At 39.2% G+C, this 15,135-nt stretch overlaps 1 protein-coding gene across 2 annotated transcripts in view; it reads left to right on the top strand.

The window, feature by feature from the left end:
• The window catches only part of tafa4b (TAFA chemokine like family member 4b), a 92,980-nt gene that overhangs the window by 11,238 nt on the left and 66,607 nt on the right, over positions 1 to 15,135 (top strand). The gene's annotated exons all lie outside the window — the stretch shown is intronic.

Here is a 15,135-nt window from a genome sequence, read left to right as displayed (position 1 = left end):
AATGCAAGTTATTTCCAGTTTTGTATTTGGATTAACTATGATTACTTTCTTGCATAACTTAAATCAACATTTTAAAAAAGGCTCCAACATTTAGACACAAATGTAAGTTTATCATCAGAATGTCATCCAGAAACATTTTTTTAAAATGTTTTACTTGAATGTACGTCATTTATTTCCGCAAAACTTAGTAACAGTTTTATTCAAAAATACAGTCAGGATGTATTGAAGAGGGATATTTGCATACCAGTCAGAGTATTCTCACTCATATTTGCACTGACACACACACACACAACCCTAACCCATTGATCAGATCACTGACAGTATCATAACTTATGACAATTTTCAAGCAACCATAAGGTAAAGGAGCAATTATATGATTAATCTGTGTATATATATGAATAATACAATGATGTACATCTCTCTCAGTACTTGAGCACGTTTATTCGACAGTAAAATAAAATGAGCAAGTTGAAGCCTTTTGTCAGTCATCCAGTCTTTGACAATTTTCAAGCAACCATAAGGTAAAGGAGCAATTATATGATTAATCTGTGTATATATATATATGAATAATACAATGATGTACATCGCTCTCAGTACCTGAGCACGTTTATTCAACAGTAAAATAAAATGAGCATGTTGAAGCCTTTTGTCAGTCATCCAGTCTTTGTTTTGGTATGAGCAGGCGGGACTGCGAGCTTGCACACACAGAATACTCTAGTTGCGACTCGCTAATGAGAAGCACTGCTACAAGACAAAAGTTTGGAGGAAAAAGATGATTATCAAGCCAATTGTCCCTTTGTGAGAATAATTCATCTTCAAACTGAGCAACATAAGCCCACAGCACGGACGAACTAGCAAGTATGCCGTGATGGCATTGGTAAGAAAAAACAACAACAAAGCATACCGACCAACAGTTTTTCCAACTGTGGAAAAACTGCACTTCAAGATGTTCAATGTTTATTGAAGTGCAATTTTTACTAACGGATATTGAAAGCCATTTTTATTTTTATGTTTGTTTACTTATTTAGGATAATTAAGTTATTGACCTTATAATAATGAAAAATATGTTGCTTGCATTTAAAAGTTACTTGCATTCTTATTATGATAACATTAGTGCTTAATTCGGTCATAGATGTGACTTCTAGGTGGCATTGTGGTGACGAGTTGTTCTCTCGTGGGTGCAGCGAAGATGGACACAGCGTGAGGTAGGAACAATAATTTATTTATACTAACTAAAACAGACTAAGAACCAAAGATACTTGCTCGAAGGCACTAATAAACAAAACACATCAGCTAGGACATTAGCTAGGACAAACAACTGAAATAGCATGGAAGCTAATGTACATGAAGGTAGTTACCACAATGCTGGAAAGAGCGACGTTTTTTTGATTGATTGATTGAAACTTTCACTTTTAGATTGCACAGTTCAGTACATATTCCGTACAATTGACCACTAAATGGTAACACCCGATTAAGTTTTTCAACTTGTTTAAGTCGGGGTCCACGTTAATCAATTCATGGTAGCGTGAAGCAAACAAGAGTACAAGAAATAATGTCAAACAAAGGCGGTCTTAAATAGGGAGATAACTAATCAAGGGCAGGTGCGCGTGATCAAAGGAGAGACAGGTGACACTAAATGGGTAACTATGACAACGGAACACAACCAGGAAGTGCCACAAAGAACTGAGGAAGACAAATACTAGACAGAATGTGATAACAAACAGAACCAAAACCAGAATATGCCATGATCCAAGACGTGGATCATGACAACAGAACTGTGTTCAGGAAGTTCTGTAGCTTTTCTTTAGAGTCAGCCACTAGCATAGTCTCATCTGCATGTCTGAGGTTGTTAACATGAATTCCTCCAACTTATATTTGATGTTGATGTTGCGTAAGATCATTTCAGATCAGGAGATAGTACACAACATTGTCAAACACCCCGTTGAATGAATTTGAATTGATTGCATTCACCATTTATTCGGACTGCAGTTTCTTGTTCCCGGTACAGATTTCTGTTCATTCTCAGGTCTTTCCCATTAATATCCAGCTCATTTAAGAATTGGAAAATTAGTTTTTTTATTTTTCACTTTATCAAATACTTTGGAATAGTCTATAAAACAGGTATACTGTACATCCCCTTGCACTTTTATTGATTTTTCCATTAACATACGGAGTGTTAAAGGCCTACTGAGACCCACTACTACCGACCACGCAGTCTGATAGTTTATACATCAATGATGAAATATTAACATTGCAACACATGCCAATACGGCCGGTTTAGTTTACTAAATTACAATTTTGAATTTCTCGCGGAGTTTCTTGTTGAAAACATCGCGGAATGATGACGCGTGCGCGTGACGTCCCGGGTTGCAGGGGACATATTAGCGCAGCACCATTTGCGGCTAAAAGTCGTCTCTTTTCATCGCGCAATTAAACAGTATTCTGGACATCTGTGTTGCTGAATCTTTTGCAATACGTTCAATTAATAATGGAGAAGTCAAAGTAGAAAGATGGAGGTGGGAAGCTTTAGCCTTTAGCCACACAAACACACCGTAATTCCTTGTTTAAAATTCCCGGAGGTGAAGCTTTACTATGGATCAGAGCGGTCAAGCGAACATGGTTCCCGACCACTTGTCAACCGGCAGGTTTTGGTGAGAAAATTGAGGTAAAAAGCCGCCTCTTACCGGAGATCAGCTGAGCTTGCGCCGTCCATGCAGCTGCCGTCGACTTCCCTCAGAGACTGGCATCAACACACCCGTGTACAAACCCCTGCGACTATCAGGTACTATTTAATCTCACTAAAACACTAACAACACAATAGAAAGATAAGGGATTTCCCAGAATTATCCTGGTAAATGTGTCTAAAAACATCCGAATCTGTCCCAATGCAATCGCCTTTTTTTTTTTTTTTGGGAACTTTATTTTTTTTTTCTAGTCCTTTGCTATCAATATCGTCATCCACAAATCTTTCATCCTCGCTCAAATTAATGGGGAAATTGTCGTTTTCTCAGTCTGACAGTGGTTTTCTGAAGTGTTCCTGAGCCAATGTGTTGATATCCTTTAGAGATTGTTGTCGGTTTTTGATACAGCGCCGTCTGAGGAATCGAAGGTCACGGTCCTTCAATGTTGGTTTCTGGCCATACCGCTTACGTGGAGTGATTTCTCCAGATTATCTGAACCTTTTGATGATATTATGGTCCGGATATGTTAAAATCCCTAAATTCCTTGCAATTGCACTTTGAGAAACGTTGTTCTTAAACTGTTTGACTATTTGCTCACGCAGTTGTGGACAAAGGAGTGTACCTCGCCCCATCCTTTCTTGTGAAAGACTGAGCATTTTTTGGGAAGCTGTTTTTATACCCAATCATGGCACCCACCTGTTCCCAATTAGCCTGCACACCTGTGGGATGTTCCAAATAAGTGTTTGATGAGCATTCCTCAACTTTATCAGTATTTCTTGCCACCTTTCCCAACTTCTTTGTCACGTGTTGCTGGCATCAAATTCCAAAGTTAATGATTATTTGCAAAAAAAAAAAGATTATCAGTTTGAACATCAAATATGTTGTCTTTGTAGTGCATTCAACTTAATATGGGTTGAAAACAATTTGCAAATCATTGTATTCTGTTTTTATTTACATCTAACACAATTTCCCAACTCATATGGAAACGAGGTTTGTAGTTTTAGGTTGCATTAAAAAGCATTAAATTAGACTTGCTGCTACCCACAGAAACCCTGAGCAACCCCCCCGCTGCCAGGGTGATTGGCTGCAATGGATGTTGAGTGGTTATAATTATTGAATTGTTAGATGATTAGATATTGTGGGAGTCAGTCCATCGGGAAGCCAACAGATAGCCATTGGAGGATCTTCCTCCAGGCTCAGCCAGGTCGGCGACACAGGGACGTCCACAGCTGGCGGCTGCTATCAGGAGTTATACGCCTAGCTTCTGGACTTCTGACTCCAAATGTCATCTTACCACAGTGACATTTTCTTTTTTGGAAAAAGAAGAAATCGGGTTAAGTCGGAGATCATTTTTGACCGGCAGGGAAGCAACAAGTGGCTAGCCAACTAGGTGTTCCTTATTTGTATTTTCAGGGATCTGGCAATTAACAGAGTTATGATTTCAACATCGAGCTGTGCGTGTTAGGAGTTGTCCGACACACATATTTTGTAGAAATGTAGTCGTCATGGCAAGTGAACATGAGCATTAACGGCCTACTGAAATGAGATTTTCTTATTTAAACGGGGATAGCAGGTCCATTCTATGTGTCATACTTGATCATTTCGTGATATTGCCATATTTTTGCTGAAAGGATTTAGTAGAGAACATCGACGATAAAGTTTGCAACTTTTGGTCGCTAATAAAAAAGCCTTGCCTGTATTGGAAGTAGCAGACGATGTGCGCGTGATGTCACTGGTTGTAGAGCTCTTCACATCCTCACATTGTTTACAATCATGGCCACCAGCAGCTAGAGCGATTCGGACCGAGAAAGCGACAAATTCCCCATTAATATGAGCGAGGATGAAAGATTCGTGGATGAGGATAGTGAGAGTGAAGGACTAGAAGGAAAAAAAAAGACGAGGGCAGTGGGAGCGATTCAGATGTTATTAGACACATTTACTAGGATAATCCCTTATCTGCTTTGTGAACGGCTCCCTACCGCCATCATTTGGGGTTGCATGGATCATCGACGGACGACATCGCTTTGCACAGGCTTGACTCTTTATTTTTTCAAATAAAAGTCGCTTGCATTCAGTCGGTCGCTCTTTTAGTGCCTCCTTATCTGCTCGCGCCGGGTGTCTTTTCAGTCGGCCGTCTTCCTGTGCTCGTCTTGGTCGCTCCGTGGCTCTCCGTGGTTCTCGCTTGTCTTTTCGCTCGTCTGATCTTCTGTCCAGTTTTCTCCTACTACTTCCGCCTCGATCGCTCCTCCTTCGCCCCTTTTATTCTGCAGCAGAACATGCAGAGATTGCGAGCAGGTGTGTCGCTAACGCACGTGACACGGCTTGCTGCAGCATCGCTCCGAGTGCGCCACGCCTCTGTTCTCTGCTCCATGCTTCGACTCCTTGCCTCCATCTTGGGTAGGACCGCCATTTTTCCTAGCCCGCTGTCGGATCGTCGGCTCCGTCTCTCAACATGCTTATTGTGTTACTAGTGTTTTAGTGAGATTATATAGTCATACCTGAACGTCGGAGGGGTGTGGTGACCGCCAGTGTCTCTGAGGGAAGCCATGGAGGAGCCAAGAAAGTCGCAGCTGCCTCTTTGACAGCTGCAGGAGGAACGACACAAGCTCCGCTCATGTTTACGGTAAGAGCCGACTTATTACCAGAATTTTCTCACCGAAACCTGCCGGTTGACATGAGGTAGAGAACCATGTTCGCTTGACCGCTCTGTTCCATATTAAAGCTTCACAACAAACAAAGAAACACTGGCTGTGTTTGTGTTGCTACAGCCGGCTGCAATACACCTTTCTTCTTTGTAGTCTCTGTTATTAATTGAACAAATTGCAAAAGATTCAGCAACTCAGATTTCCAGAATACTGTGTAATTATGCGATAAAAACAGACTACTTTTAGCTGTGATCGGTGCTGGTAGAACATGTCCGCTACCACCGGTGACGTCACGCGCATGCGTCATCATTCCACGATGTTTTCAACAGGAAACCTCGCGGGAAATTTAAAATTAAAATTTAGTAAACTAAACCGGCCGTATTGGCATGTGTTGCAATGTTAATATTTCATCATTGATATATAAACTATCAAACTCTGTGGTCGGTAGTAGTGGGTTTCAGTAGGCCTTTAAGAGGAGAAAGACAGCTGTTTGATGAATTGCATGATGTTCTCGCTCGCCTGTCTGTCAGCATACATCAATGGGTTGGACAAGCCATCACTTCAAGGTGCCTTGGCTTGTTCCCTGCCTAGTTCTGGTTGTCACCCCCCTGCCCTACATTCCTGTTGCACGCTGCAGGAAGAGAAGCAGCCATGCTTGAGAAATCTCTTCACCTGCGTGTGGCATGCTCTATCCCTTTGTAGTGTTCATAACAGAATACTTTAAAAGCAACATGTGGGCAGCTGGATATCGACCTTTTCAACACATACATCTTAAAGGCCTACTGAAATGAGATTTTCTTATTTAAACGGGGATAGCAGGTCCATTCTATGTGTCATACTTGATCATTTCGCGATCTTGCCATATTTTTGCTGAAAGAATTTAGTAGAGAACATCCACAATAAAGTTTGCAACTTTCGGTGCTAAGAGAAATGCCCTGCCTTTACCGGAAGTCGCAGACGATGACGTCACATGTTTGATGGCTCCTCACATATTCGAATTGTTTTAAATGGGAGCCTCCAACAAAAAGTGCTATTCGGACCGAGAAAACGACAATTTCCCTATTAATTTGAGCGAGGATGAAAGACTCGTGTTTGAGGATATTGATAGCGACGGACTAGAAAAAAAAAAAGTTTACAAAAAAAACCCCGCAATTGCATTGGGACGGATTCCGATGTTTTTAGACACATTTACTAGGTTAATTCTGGGAAATCCCTTATCTTGCTATTGTGTTGCTAGTGTTTTAGTGAGTTTAATATAACCTGATTGTCGGAAGGGTGTCTCCACGGGTGTCTTGACGCGCAGTGTCTCAGGGGAGTCGACGGCAGCTATGGGCGGCACATGCTCAGCTTTTCTCCGGTAAGAACTGACTTTTTAACCACAATTTTCTCACCGAAACCTGCTGGTTGACCTGTGGTCGGGATCCATGTTCTCTTGACCGCGCTCTGATCTATAGTAAAGTTTCAACTTCGTGAATTTTAAACAAGGAATCACAGTGTGTTTGTGTGGCTAAAGGCTAAAGCTTCCCAACTCCATCTTTCTACTGTGACTTCTCCAATATTAATTGAACAAATTGCAAAAGATTCAGCAACACAAATGTCCAAAATACTGTGTAATTATGCCGTTAAAGCAGACGACTTTTAGCTGTGTGTGTGCGCAGCGCTCATACTTCCTAAAAACCCGTGACGTCTTGCGTACACGTCATCATTACACGACGTTTCGAAGACGAAACTCCTGGGAAATTTAAAATTGTAATTTAGTAAACTAAAAAGGCAGTATTGGCATGTGTTGCGATGTTAATATTTCATCATTGATATATAAACTATCAGACTGCGTGGTCGGTAGTAGTGGGTTTCAGTAGGCCTTTAAGTAGAGGAGTACTGATAAGAAGCAGCACTCCAAACTATTGGATGGAAGAAACATCTGAGGGGACTCGCATGCTTCTGTGCACCAGTAGTACATGTTCATTTCTGAAATCTTTCAATTGAAAATTGCCCCAAGTCTTTTCTTTAGACAAGCAATCAATTTGTGGTGGAAGGAGTGCGGCGCCTAAATGACGTAATCCAGTGGTGCCAATTAGGTCGATCGCCAGCCAGTGGAGTGTGTGTTGGTGTATCGCCAACCAGGCATTAAAAACATAGACCTAAAATTTAGCGGTCATCAATTTTCACTTTGACGTCACTTTTGTCACTTGATTAATTCATGGCACCCGAGGAACTCATGAGATAACACTGGTAAAAAATAAAATGTCCGGCACGAACGCAAGAAGCACTTATTATTTCAACACTCTCTCGCTGTGCCTGCTGTATAGACTGTATAGATTAACCGCACAGTTCCTGTCTTCACAATAAAAGGGCTGCTTCATCCAGCAAGCGCTAACAAAATGTGGGTCTCCTAACAGTCTAAAACAGTGGTTCTTAACCTTGTTGGCGGTACCGAAAGCCACCAGTTTCTTATACGCATTCACCGAACCCTTCTTTAGTGAAAAATAAAATGTTTTTTTTTTTCAAATTCAAGACAAAGTTGTATGTTTTTGGTAACACTTTAATATGGGGAACATATTTTAAGTAACAAAGACTTAATTTAGAGTTATTTGGTCAGGGTTAGAGGGTTAGGGTTATTTTAAGGCCATGCCAAATAAGGCATTAATAAGGACTTAATGACTAGTTTAGAGCCAATATGTTACTAATTTGCATGTTAATAAGCAACTAATTAATGGTGAATATGTTCCCCATACTAAAGTGTTACCATGTTTTTTTTTTTACTGGTGCACAAAATGAACCATGCATGAATACCACCTTGTTCAAAAAACTGAACCAACACAGTGCATAAACTCACAACAAATTACACACGTGCAAATCAGTCAGCTGATAGGGAGAAGTTTGTATTTACATGATGAGTCGGGTGTGTTTTGACCTCCACCGAACCCCTAGGGTTCGATGGAACCCAGGTTAAGAACCACTGGTCTAAAACAATCTAAGCATATGGCATTTTTCTTTGAGAAAAGCAAAAGGCCGCCCAGAATGCTATGACACCAGACGCTTGCTGGCCCACCACTTAGAGCCCTGCATAATTAACCAGCAGGACGTGATGTCAGGTGAATACAACTATATATATAACTATATATATATATATATATAACTATATATATATATATATATATATATATGTATATATATGTATATGTATATATATGTGTATGTATATGTGTGTATATATATATATATGTATATGTATATATGTATGTATATATATATATATATATATATATATATATATATATATATATATACATATGTGTGTATATATATATACATATGTGTGTATATATATATACATATATATATATATGTGTATGTATATCCATCCATTTTCTACCAGTTATTCACTTTGGGGTCGCGGGGGGTGCTGGTGCCTATCTTAGCTACAATCGGGCGGAAGGCGGCGTACACCCTGGACAATTCACCACCTCATCGCAGGGCCAACACGGATAAACAGACAACATTCACACTCACATTCACACACTCGGGCCAGTTTTTAGTGTTGCCAATCAACCTATCCCCAGGTGCATGGCTTTGGAAGTGTGAGGAAGCCGGAGTACCCGGAGGGAACCCACGCATTTACAGGGAGGACATGCAAACTCCACACAGAAAGATCCCGAGCCCAGGATTGAACCCAGGACTATTCAGGACCTTCGTATTGTGAGGCAGACGCACTAACCCCTCTGCCCCCTATATATATATGTATACATATATATATAGGGGGCATATATATATAGGGGGCATATATATGTATACATATATATATACACATATATATATACACATATATATGTATATGTATGTATACATATATATATATATACATATATGTATATATTGTGTATACAAACATATATATATATATATATGTATATATATATATACATATATATATATATATATATATATATATATATATATATATATATATATATATATATATATATATATATATATATATATGTGAAGTGATAGATTTGATGTTTTTTTATCATTGATAAGTGTACCCTGGCTATCCGCGGGTATTCCTCAAATTTATTGAAGTACGTCCACGGCGCAGACATGCTGCCTCAGCTCCAGACAAGCCTGTGCATATTTCCGGTGTTATTGTGTATGTTAGTGTGTTATGGTGGTCATTTTTCCCATGGTCTGTGAACACACCGTCGCGTCAGAGAATAAACAAGTATTTTGTGCCTAGGAGTGAAGCACGGAGGAAATACTAGTTGGAATTGGGCCCGTTGTGAGCATAAAATTGGCCATAAAAGCTAAAAAGAGCGTCAGACTTTTTCTTCTGGACGCAACAATACATTACATTACTTTATTTTGTCAGGTGTGGGGGCTAATATAAAGCCTGTACAGTAAAGAGAAACTTGAAACGCAGTTAACTCGGATGTATAGCGTAGCGCTTTCATTTTGAAGCTGGAAGAGTGTGTGATTGGTTTTAGAACGTGTCCTAACATGTTTTGATGTTGGATCGACTATTTGCAAAAAAGTTCTCCTTTCTACAACCTGCAGACCTTCTTTAATTTTTGTTGAGCTTTTATGTCAACTTACTTACTAAAGCAATCACGTAACAGTCTAAATGTTGTATTATCACTGCACCTTAACCGTAATCTCTAGAAGGAAGTGTGCAGCAGGTGTTTACTGCAGGAATGTTGCCTCTTTTCTCGGCAAAAAATAATCCTTTGTCATCCGGAGAACAATTTACCATGGCTTTGAAACTGATATTTCTATAAAATTGACTTTCCCTTGTCCATTATACTGTTATTGAAATTTATAGTTAACGCGTTATCGCGTTACCTTTGACAGCGCTAATATACACATATATATGTATATGTGTATATATATATATATATATATATATATATATATATATATATATATATATATATATATATATATATATATAATACACACACACATATATATATATATGTAAATATAGAAGTAGGAACACACATTTGTTGTTGGAAGTGCACTTCTATGGAAACAGAAATCAACATGCGGATGAAGTCAGTTGATTAAAATGATCAAAATATTGAACATATTACATATTGTTGTGAACGTGTCTGCTACTACATTATATATAGATTTGCGGTGTGTGTACAAAACGTTGATGGAGGGTTTTGAGGTTGTCTTAGAAGGCTTTGAAGGCTAAAACGGTGACTCCCAATAGCCACATCTTCCAAGTGTTTTTTTAAACATTTTTAAAATCCAAATTAAAAAAAACAAAACGTGTGTTCTTGTCTTTCAGAATGGTAGTGAAAAATAGGCTAAATTCTCCAAAAAGTGCAGTTACCCTTTAAATCGAAAATACAGTTTACAAGCTGAAAAAGATGCAATTCAACTATACAAGCTCAACAATGGCTCTTATGCTGCTAGCTTAATGCTTACTAGTACATACAAAGGACAACCCCATAGACGGAAGTTAGAATCACACTTATTATATATTTTTACAACTGTTTGACGCATTGATTTAATTGACATAAAACGCCAAAATGAATTTAGTCACCAAACACTCTGGAAATGAATATTGTCCACTAGCTTTTTATTACTAAGTCAATCTGCTGAAAAGACCAATGTTTAAATGGCAAACATTGGCTTTGACATATTTTGTATGCTTAATTAAACAATAATATCAAAAATGAATTCCCACTCTGTATTAAATATAAGATACATATAAAACAGATACAACCGTTCTCATTACTCTTAAAGGCCTACTGAAACCCACTACTACCGACCACGCAGTTGGATAGTTTATATATCAATGATAAAATATTAACATTGCAACACATGCCAATACGGCCTTTTTAGTTTACTAAATTGCAATTTAAAATTTCCCGCGGAGTTTGTTGTTGAAAACGTCGCGGATGATGACGCGTGCACGTGACGTCACGGACTGTCAGGAAATATTAGCGCAGCACTATTTGCGGCTAAAAGTCATCTCTTTTCATCGCGCAATTAAACAGTATTCTAAACATCTGTGTTGCTGAATCTTTTTCAATTTGTTCAATTAATAATGGAGAAGTCAAAGTAGAAAGATGGAGTTGGGAAGCTTTAGCCTTTAGCCACATAAACACGGTGATTCTTTGTTTAAAATTCCCGGAGGTGAAGCTTTACTATGGATCAGAGCGGTCAAGCAAACATGGTTCCCGACCACTTGTCAACCGGCAGGTTTCGGTGAGAAAATTGTGGTAAAAAGTCGCCTCTTACCGGAGATCTGTGGAGTTTACGCCGTCCTTGTATCTACCGTTGACTTCCCTCAGACACTGGCCTCAAAACACCCGTGGACACACCCCTCCGACTATCAGGTACTATTTAATCTCACTAAAACACTAGCAACACAATAGAAAGATAAGGGATTTCCCAGAATTATCCTAGCAAATGTGTCTAAAAACATCTGAATCCGTCCCAATGCAATCGCCTTTTTTCAAAAACTTTATTTTTTATTCATTTTTTTCTAGTCCTTCGCTATCAATATCATCATCCACAAATCTTTCATCCTCGCTCAAATTAATGGCGAAATTGTCGTTTTCTCGGTCCGAATAGCTCTTGCTGCTGGAGGATCCCATTAAAAACAATGTGAGGACGTGAGGAGCCCTCACCCTTGTGACGTCACCGTCTGTGACTTCCGGTAAATGCGAGGCTTTTTTATCAGCACTAAAAGTTGCGAACTTTATCCTCGATGTTCTCTACTAAATCCTTTCAGCATAAATATGGCAATATCGCGAAATGATCAAGTATGACACATAGAATGGACCCGCTATCCACGTTTAAATAAGAAAATCTAATTTCAGTAGGCCTTTAATGCAGAGTGCATAGACAGCAAGTTTTTTTTCATTGCCTTGAAAAAACAAAGACAAAAAGGAACTGAATATTTGTGATAAACTGCACATAATAGACAAAAACATTTTTTATGTGTTTCCAGTTTAATTGTGAAAAGTAAGGTCAGCTTGGAAGATAACGTAAGATTATCTTTTAGTCTGTTAGGCTCTCTTTTCCCAATTACCATATTTTTCCATTGGGACACTATTAAACTTATTAGACATTCAGAAAAAACCTTTGAGATATTCAAAGGCCACAATAACATGCATCATCAGCATCATTCTGGTAGCATACATGGTTCTGGTAAAATTGTCTCAGAGGCAACATGTAAATAAGAAGAATATTCCTAAAATCGAATTGGAGGGATGATAGCAAAAGGGCATCCTTTTCAAGCGAGGGATCATTAATGAGGATCTGTAGAGAAGAGAACAAACAAACTTTTAAGTCAGAAAGGATGAGAGGGTCCACGGCCTGCAGAAATTGAATCCTCTGCAGCGTGTATATTGTATGTCTTTGTGTTTATGTGCGCACATTTGTGTCTTGCTGCAAAGTTAATTGAGCTTAGCGCGAAAAGTTCTACAGTCTGTGTTCAGTCACGTTCATAAATGACACTTGAGCTGGCGTTCACGGGGCTGCAAAGAGGCTTATGGGTTGCATCGTCGCCTGGAGGGTTTGCTCACGAAATGGTTTTAGGATTGAGAGGTGCACAGCAAGTCTTAAGATGAGTCCTCAGTGGTCTCTTTGGAAGCCAATAATACAGATAAGCTTTAATTAATTATTTTTGAATATCCCGAAAAAAGGCTTTAAAGTGCCTGATTTTCGCTATCTGTAAATCAACCCGTCCATTTTCCTGTGACGTCACATAGTGATGCCAATACAAAAAAACATGGCGGATAGAACAGCAAGATATAGCGATATTAGCTCGGATTCAGACTCTGATTTCAGCGGTTTAAGCGATTCAACACATTACACATGTATTGAAATGGATGGTTGGAGTGTGGAGGCAGATAGCGAAAACAAAATTGAAGAAGAAACTGAAGCCATTGAGCAAATAGCTATTGAAGTTATTCGGCGATCGCCTTCTAACCAACGATTGCATCTTTTGACCACTGGAGCAACTTAAATCCGTCGATTGGTAAGTGTTTGTTTGGCATTAAATGTGGGTGGAGGGAAAGGCTGGATGCAAATATAGCTACAAATGTACATACAGCTAGCCTAAATAGCATGTTAGCATCGATTAGCTGGCAGTCATGCCGTTAACAAATATGTCTGATTAGCACATAAGTCAATAACATCAACAAAACTCACCTTTGTGATTTTGTTGACTTTATCGTTGGAAATGCATCTGCTTTGAGTGTTGCAGGATATCCACACATCTCTGTGCCATCTGTGTCGGTAAAATGTGCAGAAAAAACGAGGGACTTTCGCATCTTTTAACACTGGTGCAATTTGAATCCGTCGATTGGTATGTGTTTATTTGGCATTAAATGTGGGTGGAGGGAAAAGCTGGATGCAAATATAGATACAAATGAGGCGTAATGATGCAATATGTACATACGGCTAGCCTAAATAGCATGTTAGCATCGATAACCATGCCGTGACCATTGATATGTCTGATTAGCACACTCCACGTAAGTCAACTTGAAACCTTCTCTGTTCATGTTTTTACACCCTCCGACAACACACCGACGAGGCATGATGTCTCCAAGGTACGGAAAACAGTCGAAAAAAACGGAAAATAACAGAGCTGATTTGACTTGTGTGTGTAATGTGTTTGAGAAAATGGCGGATTGCTTCCCATTGCAACGTCACGGGTGAAAGGTCATCCCTCCGACAGCCAACAATTGAAAGGCGTTTCAATCGCCAAATTCACCCTTTTAGAGTTCGGAAATCGGTTAAAAAAACATATGGTCTTTTTTCTGCAACATCAAGGTATATATTGACGCTTACATAGGTCTGGTGATAATGTTCCCCTTTACATTTATTTCGAGATGCTATTGTACACAAATGGACATTTCAAAATTAATTGCCAAGCTTATTTTAAATCACTAGCTTGCATGTTCTCCCCGTGAATGCGTGGGTTCCCTCCGGGTACTCCGGCTTCCTCCCACCTCCAAAAACATGCACCTGGGGATAGGTTGATTGGCAACACTAAATTGGCCCTAGTGTGTGAATGTGAGTGTGAATGTTGTCTGTCTGTCTGTGTTGGCCCTGCGATGAGGTGGCGACTTGTCCAGGGTGTACCCTGCCTTCCGCCCGATTGTAGCTGAGATAGGCGCCAGCGACCCCAAAAGGGAATAAGCGGTAGAAAATGGATGGATGGATGGATAGCTAACAATTTTGCAACCCAAAACTGCCGCACCTACCAAGGCACAAAACCGCTTTATTACTAAACTGAAACTAGTTTCTACCTTGCTACTTAGCTAAAAAGAGTGAGACGAAGTTGTGTGAAAAAAGACTAACAATAATTTTAGCCACAGTTAGCCAGCTAAACTTTGTCTACATCATTTCAAGTACGTTTTAAAGCAGCGTCAATTTGCAATGCTGTTAAAAAGGCACTTTGACAAAAGCGAACACACATACACACATTGACAGGCAGGCACAAATCATAAGCTTAAACATATAATCTATTAAATAGCCAACATTTTAAGAATTAATCAAATACAGAATTCTACACATTGAGTCTACAAGAGTGCTAAAACTGCCAAAAGTTAAGCAATAGTCCATATATTATGCAGCTTTTCAAACATCACAAAATGCTTTTCTTTTTGAGGAAGTTAAACGTTTGTGTTTTGTTTGTTTTCAATGGTGATATTTCAACTTTTTTCCCCCCCCCAATACATAAACAACGTTAATTGTTTTTTTCAGCACTTTTCCTTTCCTTTCTTTTATGGACACCATTACAATAGTCATTTTAATTTTGTAACAGCTGAATGAGCATCCCA

This window comes from Nerophis ophidion, linkage group LG16, assembly GCF_033978795.1.
Source record: "Nerophis ophidion isolate RoL-2023_Sa linkage group LG16, RoL_Noph_v1.0, whole genome shotgun sequence".
Classification (NCBI taxonomy): domain Eukaryota; kingdom Metazoa; phylum Chordata; class Actinopteri; order Syngnathiformes; family Syngnathidae; genus Nerophis; species Nerophis ophidion.
This window is presented reverse-complemented; position numbering and strand designations above follow the sequence as displayed.